This window comes from Notamacropus eugenii, chromosome 4 (assembly GCF_028372415.1).
Source record: "Notamacropus eugenii isolate mMacEug1 chromosome 4, mMacEug1.pri_v2, whole genome shotgun sequence".
NCBI classification, from domain to species: domain Eukaryota; kingdom Metazoa; phylum Chordata; class Mammalia; order Diprotodontia; family Macropodidae; genus Notamacropus; species Notamacropus eugenii.
Genome location: NC_092875.1, coordinates 189,111,632 through 189,137,489, shown reverse-complemented (window position 1 = coordinate 189,137,489; position 25,858 = coordinate 189,111,632). Strand labels below are relative to the sequence as shown.

General features: G+C 38.7%; 1 protein-coding gene and 1 pseudogene across 12 annotated transcripts in view; both read left to right on the top strand.

Annotated features, from left to right (window-relative positions):
* The window catches only part of ATXN1 (ataxin 1), a 516,919-nt gene that overhangs the window by 132,518 nt on the left and 358,543 nt on the right, over positions 1-25,858 (top strand). The gene's annotated exons all lie outside the window — the stretch shown is intronic.
* LOC140500874 (heterogeneous nuclear ribonucleoprotein C-like) lies at positions 24,876-25,850 on the top strand (annotated as a pseudogene).

The following is a 25,858-nucleotide window of genomic DNA, read 5'->3' as shown; positions in this document are numbered from 1 at the left end:
GTAGAGGTACTTGAATTGTTTACTTTTCCCTTCTCCATCTCATCTACAGGTGAGGAAAATGAGGCAGACAAGGTTAAGTGACTTGCTAGTAAGTGTCTGAGGCTGGATTTGACCTCAGGAAGTTGAGTTTTCCCGACTCCAGACCACCAATACAGCAGACGCCATCAAGCTGCCCTAAGAATCAGAAGTTCAAATCTGAACTTCTAGTTCAGATTTCAAATCTAGGTTCAAATCCTAGTTCTGCCAGACAAGTCATTTGATATTTTGGAACCTCAGTTGCCTGACCTGTCAACTGAGGAGGTGGACCAGATGATCTCTGAGAACTTAAGATCCTAGGAGTTTGATAACTACAGAGACCTTTGAGCATTAGTGAATTCTGTCTTTAATTGGGATAAATTAAATTTAGTCTTTGAGGTTATTGGGAATTGCTTTTTAATTATACATATCCTATCTGCTGAATTTGATCACAAATTGCCATATCCAATATACCAGCAATATTAGATGAATTTATGTTTTTTCCCCAAGATGAACTTAGAAGCAGAAAAAAATAAAGACTTGATAGCTGAATGAATGATAAATGCACCATTTTCATTTGTCAAATATAGAAATATATTCATTACTATTTTGTTGTTTCCTCAAACCTATGTGTCAAATATAGCAAAAAACAAGAAATCTACTTACCTTGAATAAAATTAGGAGTAATCACCAAATTACTCTTTAAGGTTTCTTTTGAAAGGGAATAGGAAGGCACTCCCTCCACAACATTATTAGATGAAAAACTATAATTAGAAAAAACCTTTTACTTACAGATTGAGCTAGAAATATGAAACAAAATTTTGTTGAGATCAGTGAAGCCAGAGGCAAGGTATATATATACTCTATCTGGACCAGAATTTTAACACTAGGAATAATTTTTCAAAGAATATCCTCCCTCTCCCTGAACCCCCTTCCAAATAGAGATAGGGAAAGCCTTGTAGAGAAATAGAAATCAGTAATTTAGAATTTTGGCCTTATATATATTGATAGGATCAAATTTAGCATCATAAATTTAGAGCTGAAAGAGACTATAAAGGTCATCTAGGCTAACCCCCTCATTTTACAGAGGAGAGAATATGAGCTTGAAAAGATCTCAGTTGTCTTATCTACAAAATTGGGATGAAGGTTCTGGACTGCTGCTTGCAACATAATACTAATGTAATAGAAAACAACACATAATACAGCAAGAAGACTGACTCACAGATCTGGTTATGTCATTACCCTGCTCACAAACCTTTAGCAGCTACCTCTTTCTTTTAGGATAAATATTAACTCAGGGTCTGCCTTACTCTTATTTCAGCCTTGTTTCATACTACTCCATGAGCAGGTCAATATCTTACAGCATTAAAACAAAAAAGAAAATCATACTAGATTTGGAGGCAAAAGTTGTTTTTCAGTAATAACTGACTCTTTGTGACCCGGTTTGGTGTTTTCCTGGCAAAGATACTGAAGTGGTTTACTATTTTTCTTCTCTAGCTCATTTTACAGATGAGGAAACCAAGGAAAATAAGGCTAAGTGAATTGCCCAGGCTTACACAGCTAATAAATGTGTGAGGCCAGATTTGAACTCAGGAAGATGAGTCGTCCTGACTCCAGGTCTGGCACTTCATCCACTTGCCCTCCTGGGTTCAGATATCAGTTCTGCCACTTCCTGCTCATTGACCCTGAACAAGTGGCTTTTTACCTCTCTAGTCATCAGTTTCCTTATCTGTCAAATGAAGGGGTTACACTCTTAGGTAGTTGCTACTCTAAGATCCTGTCTAGTTCTAAATCTATTAACCTATGCTACCCCACATTCAGTCTAAATGAACTAGACCCCTACTAGACATTACTTTGCTTTTTCCCTTCTTTGTACTACATTTACCCTACTCCTTACCCTGCAGTGCCTTTCTCTTCTCTCTGCCTTTTGAAATCCTCTTCTTCCTTGAAGGATCTGTTTCCTCCATGAAGCTTTCCCCATACCCCTAGCTGAAAGTCATCTCTCATTTCTCAGATTTTTTATGATAATTTGTGTGGATTTCTTTGCATTTAAATCATTCCTTTGTTATATTTTACTGAGTGCATTGTCTTACCATTTTGTCTTATCTTCCTGAATAGATTGCTGATTCCTTGAAAGAATGGTCTGTATCCTATCTGCATTGGTTCCCTCAGTGCATAGTATCACCCCTTTCATATTGTAGGCATGAAATAGATGCTTGTCAAATTGAATTGAATGACATCAGTTTTAAATGTTTCATGTAGATTTCCTACTCCATTTCACATATTCTGCTTGAAGAATCTCACTGCCGAAATGCCTGGGTTTTTTTGTTTGTTGGTTCATTTGTTATTGCTGCGGCACTGCTTGACCCTTGGGTGGTGTTTGCAGTGTAACATGCCATGACTCAGGTGACTGAATGGATGCACCTAGCTGTTCTCTCACATTGAAGGTATTAAGGTGATGCGCAGCTGCGGTTTTCATCATTTACTGTTGCAGTGCATTTAATCTAAGATGGATGCTGCCCTCACTTACATCACTTTTGTGTTTGTCACTATTTGGAAGCAATCTAGTTGTCTGAGGACAAAGGCAGTAAACTGCAGCAGTTTTCCTTTTCCAGGTATTTAACATGTTTTCCACCCCTTCTTTTGAGTCATTTTGGGCTGATATTATGTTATCTTGGCTGATGACCTATCAAAGTTGTCCATCAATGAAAAATCTTTCTGGTTACATTCAGGTTCACTCTCTCTTAAAAAAAAAAAAATCACTAATAGAAATAACTGTCAGTAATGCTAAACTCATATAGGTAAAAAATGATTAAGGATTACTTTACATTCTGAAAGGAAACACAGCAACTTAAATTAACATGAGATTTTTCAATCCCCTGGGAAAAATCGAGGTCTTGAGAACAACTCTGATAATAAAAACATTAACAACAATAACAGTAATAATACCATATTTTTACATGATGCTTTTTTCAACTGTACAGTAACTAGTACTGGTATTACTGTTGCTATTTTTTTATAGGAGAGGAGACTGAGACCTAAGTCACTTTCAAGGTTACACAGGTAGTAAGTAGTCGAGACAAAATTCAAATCCAGGTCTTGTAATTCTAAGCCTGGTGGTTTTTTTCTATTGTACCACATGACTTCTAAGTTTCTGGGAAAACTGATAGCTTAGCAAATGAATACAGGGCTTATTGTCTAGATAATGGTTGTTAAAGTGTGGCCCAGGGACCCCTGTGAGACACTGAGCCCCTTTCAGAGGGTTCTTGAAGTTGGAACCATTTTCATAATGATACTAAAACATTTTAGTTTCTAATATGATAAATATTTATTTTGAGATTGAGTCATTTTAGTTGTGTCCTATTCTCTGTGACCTCATTTGAGGTTTTCTTGGCAAAGATGCTGGAGTGGCTTGCCGTTTCCTTCTCCAGCTCATGTTACAGATGAGGAATTGAGACAAACAGGGTTAAATGACTTTCTCAGGGTCACATAGCTAGAAAGTGTCTGAGGTCAGATTTGACCTCAAGTTCTTGTGATTCCACATCCATTGCTCTGTCCACTGTGCCACCTAGTTAAAAAAATCTATAGATAGAAGTCAAATAAATTAAAACCTTATTTGAGGGGGTAACCTCAATTTTTTTTAGAGTGTAAAGAGGTCCTGCGACCAAAAAGTTTCAGAACTTCTCTAGTCTGTATCATTCATAGGACATAAAATTAGCACATGTTGCCTTATACTTTATACATATCTTATGTTCTTAACTAGACCATAAACTGGGTACTGGGACCATGTTTTATACTTCTAACTTCTCATAGTTCTTAGGCAAGTGCCTTAAAAAGTCAGATATTTGTTGAATCAAATTTGACTCCTAGACTTAATCTAGAACTGTGAAGGATAGATACTGGGAGATGTCTTGCCCTTTATATCCTGTATCTATCCCTTCTCCCTCCATCCATATCACCAAGGACATTGCTTCTTATTTTTCCCCCAAGGGCATTGTTGACAAGCCAGCATTTAAAGCCTCACACGTTTGTAGTATAACACACACCTTCATTACTGTCCAGGAGCTTGTGACCCAAGGACAGGAAAAGTGAATCAGCTTTTTGGGTTACAGCCTGGGGCAATCAACATGGCAAGCTGTTTAGATCTTTAAGTAGAGAACACACTTCTTTTACCCCTCCATCTCACCTGAGTATATCTAAACTTAATTCCATAATAACATATCCTGGAAGGGCCGAAGCAGTATTTGCCTTTTTAGTGCTAATCTGAGCTTGAAGTGACATTTAGTAAAAAGGGAAATGGAATACAAGCCACCAAAATGCCATAGCTGGAGAATGTATAGCTATATCTCTCTTGAAGCAAACCCAATACTTGAAAATTTAGATGTACAAAATGGTTAAATTTGGGGTGATTATTCTCCTAACATTAGGGCTTTCCAGAGGATTCTTTATAAATGCCAAACTTGCTTAGAGCATTTAAAGCAAGGGTTGGCAGTCTCTATGATGAAAGTCAACATGGGGTTATTGGCTCATCCCCTTCATTTCCAGCTCTAAAGATGTGTCAGAAAGTCACCATTCCTGCAGCTTGCCAGGAAGACAGGGCTCCCCACCTTGGCATTCTTCTTGAAAATTTTGCCAGGTGATTATTTGAAGTGTGATTTGAATATGATTGATTTACAGAAATTTGATTTGCAAAAATCTTTTTCAAGAATATATTTGTTGTATAAAGTAAAAGCACATTTATATAATTCTTATCAAAATTTTGGAAGCTAGCCCATGACTAAAAGGGAAAGTCATAGGAAATAAGAAGCTTTTTTTCTTACCCAGAGCTGAAATAAAATAAAATGATATAGCAAAGACTAAGCTTTTTTTTTCTTTTGGATATATCGCTTTATGCCTCTTTTCTGAATTGACTCACGAAAGCTTTAGTTTCAGTTTGTGTTTAGATTGAATTACTTTGCTGTATTTCTACGAGCAGACCTGTAGTTTGATAGTAAAGCTTCTGGAGAGCTTGTCTTTTTAGACACCACCTCTCAACTGGCATGTCTTTCATTCTTCCCTTTGTTCGTTCTGAAATTACTCATTCTGTCTGCTTGCCTGTGCCTGATGATAGGCAAAAACATGTGGTGTATATAGCTCCTTCTGAACTTTTTGCGCTTTCACTTAAGCCTAAGAATGCCTTTCTGGGCAAATCCCAAAGCCTTATAATTTTAGTGTAGCAGTGGAATTGTAGTAGAGGTGAACATAATTCTTCTATTTATGTCTTTCATGAGCCACAATTAAAAATAGTGAGTTGGCGTGTCAGAGTGAATGTGTAAGCTCTTCTGTTGCCCTGGTACCATGTTGTTATTCCAGAAACCTGAAGAAAGAAATGGGTGGAAGTTGCAAAGAGACATATTTAGGTTTGACGCTAAGCAGAAACTTCCTGCCAATTAGAGCTCTCTCATTGTGGGATGGGCTGCCACTGGGGGTGTAGTGGATTCCTTCTCACTGGAAATCTTTAAGGAAAAGCTGAATACTTCTTTGTTGACAGTGTTGTCAAAGGCATTCTTATCCAGGTACAGGTTAGACTAGATGGCCTCCCAGTTCCCTTCTAACTCTGATATTCTGTGGCTCTATGAAAGCCAAGGAAAGGCATCACTGACTCTCTAAAAGTTTAACAGGGCAGTAGTATTGTCATGGCTGAATTAAAGCAGGGATTTGCCATAGCGTAGGGGAAAATAAAGCATCTGCTTTCTAAATCTCCTTTCACAGAACATCGTTTTTTTTTTTTTTGATGAAAGGATATTATGAATTAATTTAAGATTGAAGCTCTTGGAAAGATTTCCTGTCTCCTTATTCACTGTTGTGACAGATCTGATCAGCTGGGGCTTCTTTTTTCAGATTTGATTTACAGCCCAACGACAGAAGCAGAGCACTTCCTGAAAAGGGCCCTCCTCTTTGGCATTTCACATCTCCTTTTCAGCACTCCAGACCAACCATATTAATGTCAAGGGCAATGGGCTAGCAATATATGGTCATTTGATTTGGTTCTTTTTAGTTAGTGTTGTAAACACACGGAGTTTCTTCTTCTTCCATATGTGTTCCACTTTTTTCCCCAATAACCTGGCTGAATTGTGGTGGTAGTCACCAGAGTCCCTTTCACTTGTCTCTTCCAATAGTTGCCTAAGTGATAAAAAACATAGAGTGGGTTCTGCTTTCTAAAACAAGTCCCTGTGGGCTACCTATCTCCTTGATGCTTATTGGAAAAAACTGTCTAGCTGAGTTAATGAAAAAAAGTGGTTTTTATCCTTAAAAACTAATGTAGAAACATTTCACATTTCTAGTTCATTAAGTTCAATTTGGTAAATATTGAAAGTGTGGAGGTGCCTAGCACTATAATTAAACTTGTCCTTAGATGATTATATATACATACATAGAGAGAAAATGTATACACATGATATGTGCATATACATTGCATTTTTCCTTTCAGATTTACCTTCAGAATTTCATATTTTTATTCGTTCCTTAATATAGGGAAAATTGAAAGATTTTCCTGGACTTTTAAAGATTTTTCAATTTGTGAATTTGAAGGAATTGACATCTTATTATAATTGTTGTTATTCTTTGTTCTACCAATGATATCACAAGAGAAATGTCTTTCCTTTTGAGTGAATTGGATATAAGTAAGGCAGAGCTGGCAATCATATTATAATAAGAGAAAATTCAAGGTGGTATAATAGAGCACTGACTTTGGAGTTAGAATTGTGTTCAAATTCTAGCTCCCCTGTGAAGTAAGTCTCTGGTAACCTTAGGCAAGTCATAGAATCACTGATTAATGCCAGAAGGTACCTTATAGACCAGTCACACTGATTGACTCACTCCACACCTCAGTTTTCCACATCTATAAAATGAGGATAATACAATAATAACGTATAAAAAAAATGGGGATTGATGTGAGAATCAAATGAGGTAAAGTACTGAAAGTGTTTGGTGAACCTTAAAGTGTTACATAAATATCAGTGATAATTATGAGTAAAATCTAGACCATGGTATTAGTATTTTAATAGATAGAATTTTATAGAATAAAATAGTATTTTAATGTGATAGAATAGTAATGATGAGTCATATTCCTAGGGATCTCTCCTCCTTTCCCAATCATTTCCTTTCTATTGGAATTAGAGTAGTTTGTAGAATAGCAGTGCTACTAAAAACACCATCACCAGAAAAATAACTCAGGAATTGTAAAATGTATCCTTTCATATGCCACTCAGAACAAAATTAATTTAATGGCCATATTCTAAAGACTTTTTTTTTCTTGGCTTGACACGCTGTTATTTTAAGGTAAGTAATTACCCTAGTAATAACTCACTTGTTCAAGATAAAACTACACGTTGAAGCCAAGGAAGGTAGGTGACTCAGTGATCTGAGAAGCAGCTGTTGATATTTAGTATGCTGAATTAGGTTTTTTCCCCTACTCTTCTTTAAATGATTTCCTTTATTGTTCTCAGACTGTTGTTAGGTGTAAAAACTAATTTAGCTTAGATTATTTTTTTAAAAATGCAGCTGGTATTCAAGCTGTGAAATTTCCTGCAGAAAACATCACTACTCTGACTTGAGAGGAAAAGACCCCAAGAAAACTTAAGCTTAGAACTTTTGGGGGAAGCAGGTGTACGTATGTCTAGGGATATAAGCTTGAGTTTTTGTTATTTTCCTACAACATTTCTTCACTCCCTGCATCGTGAAGTTGGTAAGAAACAAAACTGTAGGAGGATACTGTGTCAATCAATCAATGAATTAAGGGACATTTGGTACAGATATCATGTCCACGTGCTTACAGGTGGGGTAACGAAACCTGAAAGTGGAAAATTGCCACCTACGATTTGTTTTCTCAGAAAGTAGAATGACTGTTACTAGGGCCTACTTGATACCAGAATATATCCTAGTGACTGAACAAGTTCTAGGGAGAGGGGAGAGCAAATAGGCAGTGGACTGTAGTGGAAAGAACATGGGACTAGACCAGTCAATAGACATGAAATTTAGTCTCAGTTTTTCCATTCATGTATCCAAAACAGCTCATTTCCCCCCCTCCCCCCCACCATGCCCAGTCTTCTTCTGAAGTTATTGATGCCCTGGGTACCACCATCCTTTTAGGCACCTGAGTTCAAAGTCTTGCTGTCATCCCTGACTCCTTTCTCTCATTCACCCCACCTAGCCATACCAGGCCATTTCTATTTTTACATTTCTCCCATTCATCCCTTCCTTTCTGCTCATGTGACCTTGATCCTAGTTAAGGCACTTGTTGCCTGTTGGCCTAGACTGTTCCAGTAGCCTCCTGCTCTTCATACTACTGGTGTAAGCAAGGTGTTGTTTTGTTTTGTCACCTCTGTCCCCCTCTCTGTAAACTTTGCTGTTGCCTCTAGGCTCAAATATAAATTCCTTTTTTTCCACATTAAATCTCTTCACAATTATGGTCCCTTCCTACCTTTCCATTCTTTTTCTTAAACATTACTTCCTTCGTTGCACACTGCAATATTGCCATACTGACCTCCTCATTGTTCTACACACAAACCCTCCATCATCCATCTCAGTGCCTGGAATAAAACTCCCTTCTTACCTCTGACTTTTGTGATTCCTGCTTTCTTTCTAGGCTGTACTCCAATACCACTTTCTGAAGGTCTTCTAGACCTTTCCTCACCCCCACCCCCTCCACCAGACTGTTTGTGTTCTCCCTCCCAAAACTATCACCTGTTCATTCATTTGCTAGATATATTGTCCAAACAAGGTGTCCCTAAAAGTTTAGTGCAGTTCTAAGAGTTCTTAGCTTAAAGGAGGATGTAAACTCTGAAAGCAGGAGCTGTGTTGTCTCCACAGTATTTATCAGGTGGTCATCCATTTAAATGCTTATTGATTGATTAGCAGCCGTGGGACATTAACTGCAGTGTCTTTAAGCCTCAGTTTTTTCCTCTGTAAAATGAGCAAGGTAAGGGTGGAAGCTGAAAGATTCCTGGTAAAGGGAAAAATGCCTTCCATTATGAATTCAGCTGATAGGGAGATCTCCTGTATGGGGGGGAGCAGATTATTCCCAACATGCAGAGTTTAGTTGTAGGGAGTGTGTTTATACAGAGTACGTGATGTCTTACAAAGCCTTTTCTTCACAATAGCCTTGTAATGAAGGTAGTATAAGTATTTTCATCCCTATGTGCTCAAATGTCAACCAACTAGTAACTTTAAGAGCAGGGATATTGATCCCCTGTGTCCAAGTTTAATTTCCTTTCTATTTGGCACAATTGCTTCTCTGAATTCTGCCCTGAGAGCTTCCTTTAAGGGACAGTGGTCTTATTTTGTACTGATTCCTGCCCCCTACCCACATACATGCCTGCTTTGGGTTTGTCTTTTGTAGGGGGACTCTGCCTGCCTTTCTGTCACCTCTGCATTCCTTTCCAAAAGTTGTCCCTTCTCATTCAGGTTTCTTCTGGGTGTGCTCACAGGCCACCAGAGGTTTTTGTTGCAGCTACAGAAGACCTCGAAAATGATGCAGATCTATTCTTCCGCAGTTTTATTTAGTCTGTGCTTTTCAGAAGAATCAGCTACACTTCTACGTGTTGGTGGCTGAATTCCCCATATGTGAATGAGCTATTCTGATCGGCAGTGTACGTGCTGTCTGAGTTATCTCCACTCTTTGCCAAGTAACCTAGTTAGTCATTCAGTCATCATTTATTGATTTGGGGCTGAGCTTGACTCAGATACTTAATGCTTGTGTATTAGCTTTGGGCAAGTCATTTAACATCTCTGGGTCTCAGTTTCCTCATCTATAAAACAAAATGAATTTTAAATAATATCTAAGGTCTCCTCTAAATGTAGAATCTATACTTGTATGCTATGACTGCATTCAAAACAATTCAATTAAATTTGACCAACCTTAAGCCGATTCTATGTGCAAGACTGTGTTCTAGGCAGTGGAGAAGATAAAAAAGTGAAACGCAATGGAGTTCCTGTCCCTAGGGACTTTTGAGTCAACTATAACACTATACTAGATGGTCCAATGAGTTCAGGAGACATATTCTCTGCTCTCAAGGATTCTGTGATCAAGAGACTGACAAATGCAAATATCTTGTATTTTTAAATCCAAGTGACAGAGACCATTGAGCATAGGCATAGCAAACTTTAATTATCCAGACAGGGGTAGGAGTGCTAAGAAATTGAATGGAGGACTTGCTGGGGAGGCTGGAACCCAGTGGATGTAGTCTGGTTAGACACAATGGACTAAGTATCCTGATGTGATTTTGGAAAGAAGAAAGTGGTGTGATTTGGTGGAAGGATAGTGATTTGGAGGACAGGGAAGTAGATATGTCAGGGCTTAGAGGCTGGAGAAGGTTATTTGTCAGGGAAGTAAAGGGGAAGGAGGGTAAATGATAAATAGGCTAGTCTGGTTGACATCATGTTGTTCCCGTCCTATCTGAGTCTTCATGACCTCACTTGGAGTTTTCTCCAAAGACACTGGAGCAGTTTGCCATTTCATTCTCTAGTTCATTTTAGAGATGAAGAAACTGAGAGAAAGAGTGTTAAGCAACTTGCCCACGGTCACGTAGCCAATAAATGTCTGAGGCCAAATTTGAACTCAGGTCTTCCTGACTGTAGCCCTAGCACTCTATCCACTGTGTGACCTAGCTGTCCTATCATAGATCAGGGTTGGAAGGGACCTTATTTGTCACCTAGTTCATCTCCTTTATTTTATAGAATAAGAAAGTAAGGCCAAGAGAGGCAAACTGATGTGCCCAAGATCGCCCAGATAGTAAGTACCTGAGCCAGGACTTGGACGCAGTTTCTTTGACTCTGAAAGTGTGATACAGCACACTTTCCCTTATACCTCACTGCATGAACGTGAGCCTAATAGGTCGAGACAATTAGTAGGTGTAGACCAAACTAGTCATCAAGAGGCATTTATTAATTATCTGCTTTGTGATAGGCACCAGACTGGGTACTCAGGCTACAAATAAAAGAAAATGTCTTTGCCCACAAGGAGCTTCTATTCTAATGGGAGAGACAGCTTCTGCACAGATTGGAATATAAGAACACGTACAATAGAAATCCAAGGTAACTTTGGGAGGAAGGCAGCAGTATCTGCAAGACCAGGAAAGGCTTCTGTAGAAGGTGGCAGGTTTGATTCTTGAGGAAAAGAAGGTATTCCAAGAAGAAATGCATTGTAGGCACAGAGAAAAGTCAGTACAAAGGAGTACCATGGAGTACCATGTCTGTATGAAGGGGAGTAAATGTAAAGAATTGCTTAGTGTAATATAGGCAAATGTAGAAAAAGTAGAGTGTAGACTTACCCACAGTTAAGTATCAGGGTAGCATATGAATGAACATGTAAGATATTTTTACATCTTTCAACGTAAGCACACATTTCAAACAAAACAGTGGTTGTTTGGTAACCAAATAAGGTACATGCAACGGTGTCATACCCTAGAGAGATTTCATCTTGGGTTTCTGGTGTCAAATGATATGAGCTTTATATTCCTGCAACTGAGCTGTCACCATCTTTACTTCAGATTTTCCATTAATTAGCACAACGTAGTGTTTTGAAGACTATCCAGGGCATAGTTGTTTTAATTGCAGAAGAACTCTTGGGATATTTGTGTTTTCAGATGTCATATGCTACTTTCCTCCAAGGCCAAAATTATGTATAGGCACCATCTTTTGGCCTGCCAGCCCCTGGGATGTGTGGTAGCAATATTGGCTTTCAAATCAGAAGTAACATAAAGATGAGACTACAGTACTTCTAGGAGTTTTCTATTGGCAACATTTGACAAGTAATCTTTGACAAAGATGGGAAGAACATTTTGAGAATTTGGAGAAGTTGGGTTTATAGGGGATTTCATTTCCCCTTTTCCCTGGTCTTTCAGGATATCCTGGGGAATTGGGAATTCTTCTCAGTCACCGTGTTCTTTCATTTCAGAGATTCAAGGAATAGAAATAAAATGTAAAAATTGAGGGAAGAATGTTTTTTTTTCCCTCAAGGATAAATTCCCCTAAAAAAAATCTTTACACAAAAAGGGAGAAAAAAACTCACTTTTACTTACACACACACACACACACACACACACACACACACACACACACACACACTCACCTTAGGTCTTCATGTAAGTAAATTTAACAGATATGCTCAATCATTGTATGAGTAAACCATATTATGCACAATGCATTTTTATAGTGCTATATTGAAAATATACACTCACAGATATAGATAACTATATCTGTGTGTATGTATATAACATTTTATAGCTCTTTAAGGTTGCAAAGAGCTTTTCATAGGTAACTCATGACTTAGAACTGAATGAATATTTAAATTTACTGTGTACAGACACTGTGATAAGCAATGGGGATACAAATACAGGTAAGTAAGGCAATCTTTGCCCTCAAGCTTTTTTTTGTGGGGAAAGACAACACATAAAGCAGAAGTGGGGGAGGTGGAACATGCATGATGACATGGTTTGTTCTGGCCAAGATTATGTGAAAACTTGCTAGAAGAGCCCAGGGTGCTGTGGGACAGAGTTCATATTACAAAGGAAGGGAGATAAAGAGGATGATTGGGGGATAAGTGGCATGATTTAGAGATGGCTGGGAATTGCAGGTCTGATCTCACAAGGACCAAATTCAGTCTTGAGGGATTTTCGTGTAGTCATACTATAGCTTGTATCCCAGACCTAGGGTCCCCCTGGGAGTATAAGAATTTGCACAGTATTGTAAAAGGCCCTTAGATCCCAGGAAAGTATTCAGGCAAACAAAACATTTAGTATAGGACAGGTTTTATTTAATGTAATAGCAAATTCAAAAGACTCATGTCTGAACCAATCCATAAATAGGAAAATTCTATCTTATTGTGGATTCCACCTTTTCTTAGGCTTTTATTATTCCCATGGGGAAGATCCCCTGCCAAGGACATTGAAAACCTCCCAATTTTTAGATTTGTCTTCCTCAAAGACTAGCACCTCTGATATGAGTCCTGTGCAGGGCTGTTCATCCACCTTTGGTATCTATCTGGCACTCAACTCTCACCTGTGGCTCCATGAAGCTGTAGCATGCACAATGGTCCCCTCCCAGTAACTCCTCTAGGTAGACGGCTAAACCAGGTTGAGGGTAACTGACAGATCTCAAACCCTTTGGTGAATTAGGGGGATATCTTCCCCAAACATGTGAAGACTTCCCCCGTTAGAATGGGTGAATGAGAACAATTTGTTCCAAAAGCCGAAGCAGGTGCTGTGTATTGCCTAGAGCTTGGTCAGATGCAGAAGATACCAAGGGCATCCAAGGCATCCAGGGCCATTGCCAGTCATCTTGACTCTTGCCTTGCTACTAGACTTTGATGATTCTTGATGCTATGACTTTGTGCAATTCTGCCTCACTTAAATCCAATTCACGCATGAGTTATGATTATCTTGAAAAGTATAAGTTAGACAACAACAAGTACAAAGCGAAATTCACATGACCTACCGTACCAGTGAAGATATAGTTCCATGATATTCCTTAGGTTATAACTCCTGGCTGTAATCATTTCCCTTTTCTGATTCCTCCTTTTCTTCTTTCACATCTCTGCCTTTTAGTCTCTATCTCTGAGTTAGCATGTATTTCCAACTGGTACCAGTTCCTTTTCATCCAGGCAATTACATATTTCAATGTGTGACCTCTTCCCAGTTTCCCATGAGGCCCTAGCCCAGGAGTGTAGCTCAGAGGTGTGAACTAGTCCTGAACTTGAGTCTCAGGGGTAAAGACCCTAATTAGTCTGACAAAGTGGCCTCAGAACAAGGGGAACTCATGCCTGGTCTTAGCAATTCTCAACTGGTCAGGAAGATATAAGGGGGTTTATATCGCCTGGAGCATGTTTGATACACATATATTATCTCACAGCAACCTTAGTTAGGGTTTACAGACATTATTGACATTTAACAGATGAGGAAACTGAGGCACAAAATGGCCTGTGGTCATGTAGCTAGTAAATTTTAGAGCTGGAATTTGAACTCATCTCTTTTGAATCCATATTCATTTAAAGACTATATAGACATTCATTTAGAAGTATTGTAAACATTTAAAATTTATCTCTAGGTTTTGGGGTTTTGTTTATGGCTTCAAAATTTTAGGAAATTTTATTATTACAACCTGGTCAGGGTTAGTGTTTTGAGAACTGGTGTTTTGATAAGAAACTCTGGTGATGTTTGTGCAGCTGATGGTTTGGCAAAAATTGTTGCTCCATCCCTCTGGACTTTTCCAGAGCTCATTCATGGATTATGTGTCAGTGGCTCAGTGGCCATATATTTCTTGTCTGTTCCTAGAGCTATAGTCCTTTATCTTTCTTGGATTGCCATGTGTTGTTTCTGTCTTTGTCTCACTTATTTGAGCACTTAAGGATTATTAACAAGAATTCTTCATGCAGAGAAATTCAGATGAGAATTTTGGAGAACAACAACTGTAACTCTTCTCTGACCAGTGCCATGCAAATCATGGATAGAGTAGAGTGGCAAGTGACAAGTGATCATGTGGAAAGGCAGTAGAAGTGAGGGTAGCAGGGAATAAAGGAGCCCCCTAGTAGAGGAGGCAACTTATGTAGGCATCTATTATTAATGTCAACAATATATTAATGAAGAACTACAGATTTTCCAAGTTATGGATTTCTATGACCTATTTCTTCCTTGCTTCTTGGATTCAGGTATATGATATTCAGGATAGATAGATGGCACAATGGATAGAGTGCCAGGCTTGGGGTTAGGAAGACTTATTTTTCTGGGTTCAAATTCGGGCTGGGATACTTGCTATGTGACACTGGGCAAGTCACTTCATCCTGTTTGCCTTAGTTTCCTTATCTGTAAAATGAGCTGGAGAGGGAAATGGCAAACTCCTCCAGTATCTTTGTCAAGAAAACAACAAATGAGGTCACAGAGAGTCAGACAGAGGGTTTACTTACAGATGAAAAAAAATAAGCAAGGACTTCAGAAAATGTATTAGCGAATGTCTTATTCTTATGATATATTTTAGCTAAAAGGTAACTGAAGTTTCTCAGAGCTAATGCTAGCTTCAGCTATGACCCTAGCAAGAGACTATGCCTAATAACTAAGGACCAACAGCAGGTTAACCACTAGGTGATGAATTATTGGCTGTGGTGACTTATGAACCAAATCAAAATACATAATGTTCCTTAGTCCTGAGTAGACTCCTTTTGCTTCTGCAGTGATGGTGGTGGTATAGTGGCTCTGGAGCCAGAGAATACTGAAAATTACATAACATTTATACTCAAAGAGTTGGTGACCTGGGGAAATTAAGGCAGAGAAAATAAATTATTTCTTAGTAATTCTAATGGAAATTTTGGTGGGGAAGGTCCAAACTTCTCTGTCTGTCTGTCTGTCTGTCTCTGTCTCTGTCTCTCTCCCTCCTCTCTCTCTCTCTCTCCTCTGTCTCCTCTCGTGTCAACATGAAGTTTTGCAGTTATGTGTGGATACTGGAAGACTGAGTTTGATACCCAGAAATGCCTGAGGAGAGATGTTGACAGACTGCAGAAAATCAGACTTCAGTTTTATGTAAAAACAAACGTCTTTATAATTAATGCTTTCTAGAAGTGAGGTGGGTTTCCTGGGAGCACAGCACAGAAGTGTAGTAAAGTAGTTGAGCATGGGCCTGCTGCACTAGGAAGATACCTTCACAGCAAATAGACAACTTGAATCATCGACATGGCATAGAAGTGGTTTCTCATTACAAAGGTTTTTCAAACATGGCTACTTGACCTTTTGCTGACAGTATTATAGAAGGCATCCCTGTTTAGGTGCAGTTTGGGTTAGGTGGTGTCAGAAGTCCCTTCTAAATCTGAGACTGTGAAGTTCTCATGATAATAATACATACTCTTTGGGTAATTGTTTTCAGGGGATTTCTCCACCCTATTCCATTTGGTACCATAAATATAGCCTTCAACAGTTCAGATCTTGGATGCTAGAGTCTATAATTAGGAGTGTGGAGGTGATAAATCTCATTTGTTCTTGGAGATTTTTTGGAATTCAGTGCATAGCTCTCAATTTATCAATCAAAAATTCAGTTAACATTTAGTAAACATTTAGGGGCAGCTAGGTAGTGCAGTGGATAGAGCACCAGTACAGGACTCAGGAGGACCTGAGTTCAAATCTCACCTCAGACACTTGACACTCACTAGCTGTGTGACCTTGGACAAGTCACTTAACCCCAATTGCCTCATCCTGGGTCATCTCCAGTCATTCTGATGAATATCTGGTCACTGGATTCAGATGGCTCTGGAGGAGAAGTGAGGCTGGTGACCTGCACAGCCCTCCCTCACTCAAAACAAAGTCAAGTGCAAGTCATGTCATTATTTCTCTGATGGCATGGTCTTCAGCAATGAAGGACGAACACATACCATGTGCCAGGCACATACCTTGTATGGAAGATACGAAGAAAGGCTAACAAACAGCCCTGTCTTCACACTGACCATCCAATGCAGAAAACAAAATGTAAATAAATATACACATACCTATCTCAAAGTTTTAAGGGCTAAGTGCTAGAAAGAATGGGACATTAGGACAATGGGCCATTTTGAATGTCACTCTACATGTAGCATTTCTTTTTGGTGCTTATCTTAAGCCATAGTGAGGTTCTGATTTATTAATATTATGACTTTCTAATCCACAAACTATCCCAAGAGTTGACTTGAATTAGTTAAGCTATTTTCAAGGGGATTTAGTGTTATAAAAAGTCTTCTTAGAAGATACAGGCAGTAAAGTCATGGAATGGTACTAGCCCATGGGAAATCTGGGGAAAGATAAGGAACACAATTAGGACCCTACTTCTCTGGCTTCTTGGGCTGTGACTTTGCCAGCCACAGGATTTTAGGGACACCAGAACCATTCAGTCAATCAGCAAGTATTCATTAAGCAACTGTGCTAGGCAGTGTGCTAGGTGCTGGGGTTAATAAGTACAAAAAAAGGAAAAGTCCTCATTTACAAGGAGCTCACATTCCAATGAGGAAGACAGCAAGAAGACATTTTATATGTGTACACACAGGCACACACACATATACAGAATAAACATAAAGAGAATAAAATTCAAGATAGTTTAAAGAAAGAACAGATGGTAATCATCTGCAATCACAAAACATACAATGTGCCCTTCCTCAAACTTAGTAAAAGAGATTAACGTTTTTGTTTGTTTGTTTTTTTTGCAATAGCAAGAATGCAAAATTTGCTGGGTGTAATCCTGGCAAGCAGATAGACTGCATAACCAAATGCATTTAATACTATTTCTATTAATATCCGCACTTCTCAGTATTAAACCTGATGATTTTATGGTTTGAATTGCCCTCTCTGTGAACAGATTCCTGTTACTGTCATTCCTGCTTAATGTCTTCTGACAAATATCATTATGTGTTCAGCTCTCGCTTTGTGTTCCGCTGTTGGTGACTTCATGAACTCTTTTTTAAGCTCATTACCTAGGAAACTCATCTGTAATCATTAGCAACTTTAGTGTCAAAGTAGAGAAGTTAAAGCATTTGCTTATGCTCCTTGCTCTACAGATATATAACCCAGCGCCTGCCATTGTAGCAGAAAATGTCCTCCTAGGCCTAAACTTTCACTCTTTTTGTTCCCCAAATCTGTATCAAAATAATTGTTGCCATTTCTCTTCCAAGAAGACTGTCCTAAATAAATCCTCATATTCATCATTTTTCCTTCTGCATTCCTTTAGTATTGATTTTTGTAGTTAAATTTGACCTGTATTAGCTCCCATTCCATAGGTTTTGTTGTTTGTTGTTCAGTCGTTTTTCAGTTTATCCAACTCTTTGTGACCTCGTTTAGGATTTTCTTGGCCAAAGATACTAGAGTAGTTTGCCGTTTCCTTCTCTAATTCATTTTATAGATGAGGGAACTGAATCAAAGAGGGTCACTCAGCTAGTAAATGTCTGAGACTGAATTTGAACTCAAGAAGAAGAATCTTTGTGACTCCAGCACTCTATCCACTGTGCCACCTCCAGTTCAATTCAAAAAACATTTATTAAATGACTACTGTGTGCTAGGTATGGGAGACATGGAGTTTATATAACAATGTGGGGGAAAGGGGAGCACACATACTGTTTTTTTTCTTTCCGCATATATGCAAGAGGTAACCATAAAATAGTGAGACTGATTGCCTAAGGAGGCTTGGGGGACTGTCATTGATTTAAGCATACAGTCCATATTTTTGGATTGGACCTGTGATTTCCCTGGTATAGGGAAATCTCAGGGAGGAGAGCCTTATCTGCTCCAAATCTCTTAGTCTCTTAGTTGCTGAGAGTTAAAGGGATTTCCTTAGGGTCAATCAGATAGCCAGTATTTATCAAAAGCTGCCCCCAAGTCCAGGTATTCCCAACTCCCAGGTCAGCTCTTTGCTTCCCAGTGCATCCAGGGCCATCTCCAATTGTCCTGGTCTGTACTTGGCCACAAGACCCAGATGGCTCAGGAGGTGAAAGTGAAGCTGATGACTTTGCACAGCCCTGCCTCATTTAAATCTGATTCACTTGCAAGTCATGGCATCAACTCCCTAATGTCATAGTCCTCTTCAAGAAAGAAGTACAAACAACCACAATAACCCTAGAGCATACTGCTGGGTGTACCAGGATATTTAAATTTTTGATCCAACTAATAAACAGAACTGTTAAGTATTTCTTTTGGCCTAGAGCCTCTGTAAAAAATCACTAAGGGCACCATGAACTAAGAAAATTTGGGAACCTCTGTATTATACCTTTCTTCTCTTTTTGTGCAAATTTTCACTTGGCTCTGAAGCTAGAATTCATAGCCCATAGCATCTAGTAAAGCTGAATGCACACAATGGGCATTTAGTAAATGCTTGCTTAATGAACTGTTGAATGAATTTTGGTTTCATCATCCATAAAAATGGGACTAATAGAGCTTTTACTATTTACTATATTAGGTTGTTCCAAGGAACATGTTTTGTAAACTGTAAAATGCCACATTAATGTGAGTAATCGTTATTAATTCAGCAGCATCAAAGACCTTTTGGATTAATTCTTCTGGTTATCCCTATTATATTTCTTCTATGCACTCCTCTTTCCATTCTTTCCTTGTTTTCAAGCCTTAGAGGCTGTGGTTTTTAGAGTTGGAAGAGATCTTATAGATAATTTAATCTATTCTCCTAACTATGTAGATGAGGAAACTGAGGGGAATCTGTTAAGGGACTTGGCAGGACTGGGATCTGAACTCACATTTTCTGACTCAAAGATCAGGTGCTTTTTTCACACCACCTGGACAGACCAGGGAAAGAGCTGTAGTGAATGCCCCCTTTTCATGCTATGGGATCGCCTGTCAGGTTCTAAGACCTTGCAGCTGGATTTTGCTGTTTAATATTAAGCTTAAGTTGCAGGTGAGTCTAAGGACTCCTCTTAGGCAGCAGATGAAAACTCTTGTAGATGCTAAGTGTGATTTGTGTCTAGCAGGCCCACGTTTTCCACTTGACTACAAGAAGCCAGTCTGTTCTATACTGCCTCTGCTCAGATTTAGATTTTGCTTTTGAACCTGATGCCATAATAGAGCTACACCCTGCCAGCCTTCTGAAAGACATATCCATAGTTTGAGCTTCTCTGGGGAGTAGTGCCATACAGAAGAGGGCAAAGCCTTGAAACCAGAATTCATTGATAACATTGAGTCTGGCACTACTGTGGAATTTTTAGCTTTTCGCCATGATTTCTCTGCTACAGGAAAATACTGAAAGTCAGGTTCATTGCTTATCCTCTGTAGAGTTGGTGATAATCTTTGGTGTTCCTGCAAGCATGTGACTTTTTATGTGTGCAGACACCAGGTTTTAGGTGATTGTTATGAGAATGGCTATTGACATTAATGAATTTTTGAGGTAGAATCATATCTTAAAGATTTAGATGCAAAATGTCATCTCAGCTTTGGAATGCCTGGCTGTATAAAACAGACTGAATGAAGCTGAGCTCCTATTATTTTACTCATTAATTCCATTGTAATGTAGGATTCAGAAGAGACCAAGAATGTTGACATCTCAAATTTCCCCATGTACTACTGCCCTGTGACTGATGCTATTAATTGAAGTCTAACCAGTCAGTAGGAGAGGAAGAAACAGAATAGTAGAAAACAAGGATGTGTTGGATTTAGTCATAGACTTTAGAGCTGAAAGGTATTTGAGGTTTTATCTAGTTCACGTTCATCATTTTCTATTAGAAGAGACCCAGAGAAGTGAATTGCATAAGGTCATAAAACTTACCAAGTCAGGATTAGAACCTGATTCTCATAACTTTAAGGCCAATGTTTTTGTTCATTGTTCCACTTTGTTTTCCTTGTATCCATCCACTCTGAAATAACCATCTATGTTGGAAATTCTTAACCTCTTTTTTTGGTTATCATTGGCAATCTGGCAAAATGAAATACAGATTATTATGAAATAATTATTAAGGAAATCAAATATATTGGAACGCAGTTATCAAAATCTTTTTAAAAACAAGTTTCTGAACCCTAGATTAAGAGTCCCTGATCTGTACCATTATTGGAATACATCAAATAGGTACTCATTAAATCTTTGGTATTGATTGGTTTGCTCAAAGAATGCCATGGTTGCTGATGTGTTTATTTTGTTTCTTTTTTTGGAGGCAGTTAGGATTAAGTGACTTGCCCAGCATCACACAGATAATAAGTGTCTGAAGCTGGATTAGAACTCAAGTTCTCCTGAGTCTAAGTCCAGTCCTCTATCCACCATACCACCTCACTGTCCCGTTGCCCGTGTTTTTAAATATCCAATCATAATTGGTTTGTCAGATGCCATTACCATTATGATAAGGGTCTTGTGAACTCAATAAAATTCTTACTGAAACTGATACTCGCTTCTCTGGTTACTCAGCTGTTGGCATCAGCATATTGGCTTGACTGGGAGGTATGTGAGATCCTTAGTGGGTCCATGTGTCTCCCAGTTATCTTGGGATCATTGAAGCTCAATTTCATACCCAACACCATTAAAATAAGAATATGTACAGACACAAATACATACATATATTTATATATATGTATGTATATGTGTATGTGTGTGTATATATATATATATAGCTGCGTGTGTAAGCATACACACATACAAACATCTACAAATCTTCATATCATTTATTTATTTTGCTGTTCGATCATTTTCAGTAGCATCCAACCTCTTTGTGATCCTTTAGGTTTTTCTTGGTAAAGATACTAGAGTGATTGGCCATTTCCTTTTCCAGCTCATTTTACAGATGAGGAAACTGAGGCAAAGAGGGTGAAGTGACTTAGCCGGAGTCACACAGCTCGTAAGTGTCTGAGGCCAGATTTGACCTTGGGAAGAAGAGTCTTCCTGATTTCAGGCCTGGCACTCTATCCACCCAACCACCTAACTGGATGGATAGATAGATAGATAGATAGATAGATAGATAGATAGATAGATAGATAGATAGATGTCTCAGGATGAAAAATATCTTCAGAATAAGACATGGTGCCTCATCAGAACATATTTTCTCCAACTTTATGGGTGCTGATATCTGTAACTTTAGAGCTCAAATGGAGGTGATGCATTTCCTTTTGGATGATTGCCCTTATTATCAGCTCATTTTCATGGATATATGATGTAGGTATTTTCCTTGTCCACGGTCTCTTAATAACTGTCATTTTGTTAATTTAGTTTGGAAATTATTTTATTCACTTTTCAAATATCATGCTTTTCAAATTAGGCATACTGCCACCCAATGGTAGTAGGATACCGTAACCTGCAGTGCAAAGAGTAAGGGATAGTCCCTAAGTGTTTTTGATTGATATACAAGATGGGTATGTTTCTCTTAGCTTTTTTTTTTTTTAAATGAAATATCTTTACTTTTATAAACTTATTGCTGAAAAGCTAAATTGAGCAAAATATAAAGCTATTTGTAAAAAATATTAAAGTGAACTAATTCTAAAAGTATAATTATGCCTCTTTCTTCCCAATTACTTTATTTTGATTTTTGTCTGAATCTCACTTTGGAACAAAAATTGTCCATGTACATTTTTCTAATCATGGAGCCTCCAAGACTGAATCATCTCTTTGGCTCCTTCTTCTTTGGTTCTTGTTTCCAGTCAATCATCAAGTCCTCTTGGTTCACAGTTTCTCTTGGATTTTTCCCTTAGAGTCCACTCCATGCTATTACTTTTATTCAGTGCTTTGTTCCATTGTGGTTGAATTACTGAGAGAGCTTCCTTCCCCTTCCAGTTTATCCCTTTTCTAATTCATCCTTCACATTGCTGCCAGAATAATATTCTTAAATATGTTAAAATAATATTCTTAAAACATTGCTTTCATCATTTAATTCCTCTGTTCAAAAGAATTCAATTTTCTATGATGCCCTCCCTCTGTCCCCCATTGCTTGAAGGATAAAGTTCAGATTCCTTAGCTTAGTCTCTAAACCTTTACACAGTCTGGCCCACTCTACTTTTCCATACTTATTTACTACACAAACTCTCTACTCAATCCAAATTGATTTACTTGCCATTCCTAGAATATATATTATCATTGCTATGCCTTTGCTCATACATTTCCTCCTTCCTTGTACCTTCTTTCCACTTATACAAATCATATTTATCCTTTAAGATATAAATTCAATTCTTGGGTCTTTTGTAAAGCCTTCCTTGACTTCCTGAAATTAGAATTGATTTCTTCTTCATTTGAACTCATAATACAGTGAAAAAAAATGCTGGCTTTGGAGTCAAAGGATCTGAGTTCAATGTTTTTGCTTGTGTACATCACACTTAAACATCTGTGATCTTGGGTAGTTCTCGGACACATACTTCTCTGTGTCTGTTTCTGATCTGTAAAAAAGAGAAGGTTGGTCTAAGGGACCTTTAAGGTCCCTTCCAACTCTAGAGCTGTGATCCTATAGTAATTCTTAGCAAAAAATGTCCAAAATAAAACTCATCACCTTGCTCCCAAATCTTTCCCTTTTCCTAACTTCTCTTTTTCTGCTGAAGGCACAACCATCCTTCCACTCACTAAGGTTCAAAATCTTGTAGTCAGTTTTTCCTCTCCCTCACTCCTCCTATGCTATGCATTGTTAAATCTTGTCAATTCTATCCTCAACTAAGGAGAATAAAGCTTATTCGTTGGCAGTCACAGTTCATGGAACATAGTAGGCACTTATTAAATGCTTTTTGAATGAATGTCTAAATTATTTATCATTTAAGGCTGATCTATAACTTGCCTTTCCAGATTCCTCTTATGTTATTTCCTTCATCTCCACAGTGCTGTGGCCAAACTGGGTTTCTTGCACAACATGACCACAACTTTCCATCCATTCATGTGCCTTTGCTTACACCTGTGTCTAAAGTGTCTTGTCCTTACATTTCCCCAAACTGAAATCTCATCTAGCCCTCAAGTTCCCACTGAGGTACCACCTCCTCTCAGTAGCTTTTCGACTATCCTCTTCCTTCCTAATAGGAAAAGGTTGTATCTTCTTTTGAAACTTTGATTTATGTCACATTTATTTATATCTATCCACAGTAGTAGATCATGAGTGCCTAGAGAGTCAGCATAGTGTTATGGGAAAAGCATTATGCTTAAAGTCAGGAGTCCTGGATCTGAATCCTGTCTCTTACACTTAAGCTGTGTGAACATCAGTAGGTCATGTAGCCTTGATTCCTCATCTATAAAATTAACATAACATCACTTCCATTACCTACCTTACAGTTTTGTTGTAGGGGAAGTAAGTTGTTTACTTGAAAATGCTATATTTATTATTATTGATGCCAGAAATAATTCTATTTACTTTTTACCAACCTTAGTGCCTAACCAGGATCCTGGCACATTTGTTGAATTGAACTTGTCTGGCCCCTCAGCATGTACCAGAGAAGGAACATGACAGGATAAAGGACTGTAGGTAAATAGCATTAGAGAGCATCTCAGGCCATTATATAGAAGGCAGTTTTGATGACCCTCCTCGTCCTTGCAGACATGAATTAATCCCACTCTGTGTGCCCTGACAGTTGTTAAGAATATATCCCCTACCTCTGCTTTAATTGGAGTAGGCTCCATTATAGACTCAGAGGAGAAGTGAATTAAGGTGAGCTTTGAAAGAAGGGTAGAGATGAAGCTAGTTTGATGACTGTGGGAGTAGGAGTGGGAGGTTGTTCTTAGGCTTAAAGGATAGTATCAGAGAAGGTTTGGCTGTTCTATTTCCGAAAACCGTGTATGGTTTTCATTGTTTAACACTTATTGGGTGTCCACTAATCTTAAGGCTGTCCAAAAACATAAACACCACATGTATAGATTATGTAAAAGAGAGGAAATGTATTCATTTTAGTGGGAAAATTAAAGGTCGAAACTATCATGTGGTTGGAAATTGAAACATGCAGAATTTAGAAAATTCAAAAGTTTAGCTACAAGCATGACTCAGTCCCTTTGGGCATATGGTAGTAGTATTTTCTGAATTGTGGCATATTCTGTTAAGTTTTAAGCCCCTGTATGTGCAAAGTTGTTTTGAGGTTGCAATGAGAGCAAATAACTCTAAACTTTTGTGACTTTTTAAAATTTTTCTACCAATCTCATCTATGACAGCTCATGCTTTTGTAGGTTCATTTGTGAACTGAACTTTTATATTGCTCATCACAATTGTTAAAATGAGGGAAATGCGGTGAGGAGACGGAGACGGGGACGGAGAAGTAATAGTAGCGGTGGAAGAGGCTTGCGGGAGCGGGAGTCCGTTTCTTTGCCGCTGTCGGATCGGGGAGGCGGAGATTCAGAATCCACCCCTTTCTCCCTCTCCCCACCGGGTTACAGTCATAGTTAGTGAAGCTTGGCTGGGAGTGAGATTTTTTTGATCTTCAGCTACACTTGTGGCTGTTTGACCCTTGCCATCAAACACCATGGCCAGCAACGTCACCAACAAGACTGACCCCCGATCCATGAACTCTCGTGTCTTCATTGGGAATCTCAACACTCTGGTTGTTAAGAAGACTGATGTTGAGGCCATCTTCTCCAAGTATGGCAAGATCGTGGGCTGCTCAGTTCATAAGGGTTTTGCCTTTGTTCAGTATGTTAATGAGCGCAATGCCCGTGCTGCTGTGGCAGGAGAGGATGGCAGAATGATTGCTGGCCAGGTACTAGATATTAATCTGGCTGCAGAGCCAAAAGTGAACCGAGGAAAAGCAGGTGTGAAGCGTTCTGCAGCGGAGATGTACGGCTCTTCTTTTGACCTGGATTATGATTTTCAACGAGATTATTATGACAGGATGTACAGTTACCCAGCACGTGTACCACCTCCTCCTCCCATTGCTCGTGCAGTGGTGCCCTCCAAACGCCAACGTGTATCAGGAAACACTTCCCGCAGAGGCAAAAGTGGCTTTAATTCCAAGAGTGGGCAGCGGGGCTCCTCATCCAAATCTGGCAAATTGAAAGGTGATGATCTTCAGACAATTAAGAAGGAGTTGACCCAGATAAAACAGAAAGTGGATTCTTTATTGGAGAGCCTGGAAAAAATTGAGAAAGAGCAAAGCAAACAAACAGCTGGAGTTGATCAAGGATGATGAAAAAGAACCTGAAGAAGGAGAGGATGACAGAGACAGCGCCAATGGCGAGGACGACTCTTAAGCACATGTTGGGGTTTTAGAACTCTCGTCCATTATTTCTTTACCTAGGCGCTTGTCTTTGATCAAACTTTTCACCAGATCCTCTCCCTTAGTATCTTCCAGCACATGTTCACTGTTGTACCCAACTTTATCCTTCCCATGTTCATTAATTCTGCCCTGCGCCTAGTCCCTTTGCCACTTCCTTCAATTCTCCTAGTAGTTACATTGTCTCTTGTAATTTTGCTCTTTTAATTTTGATACCT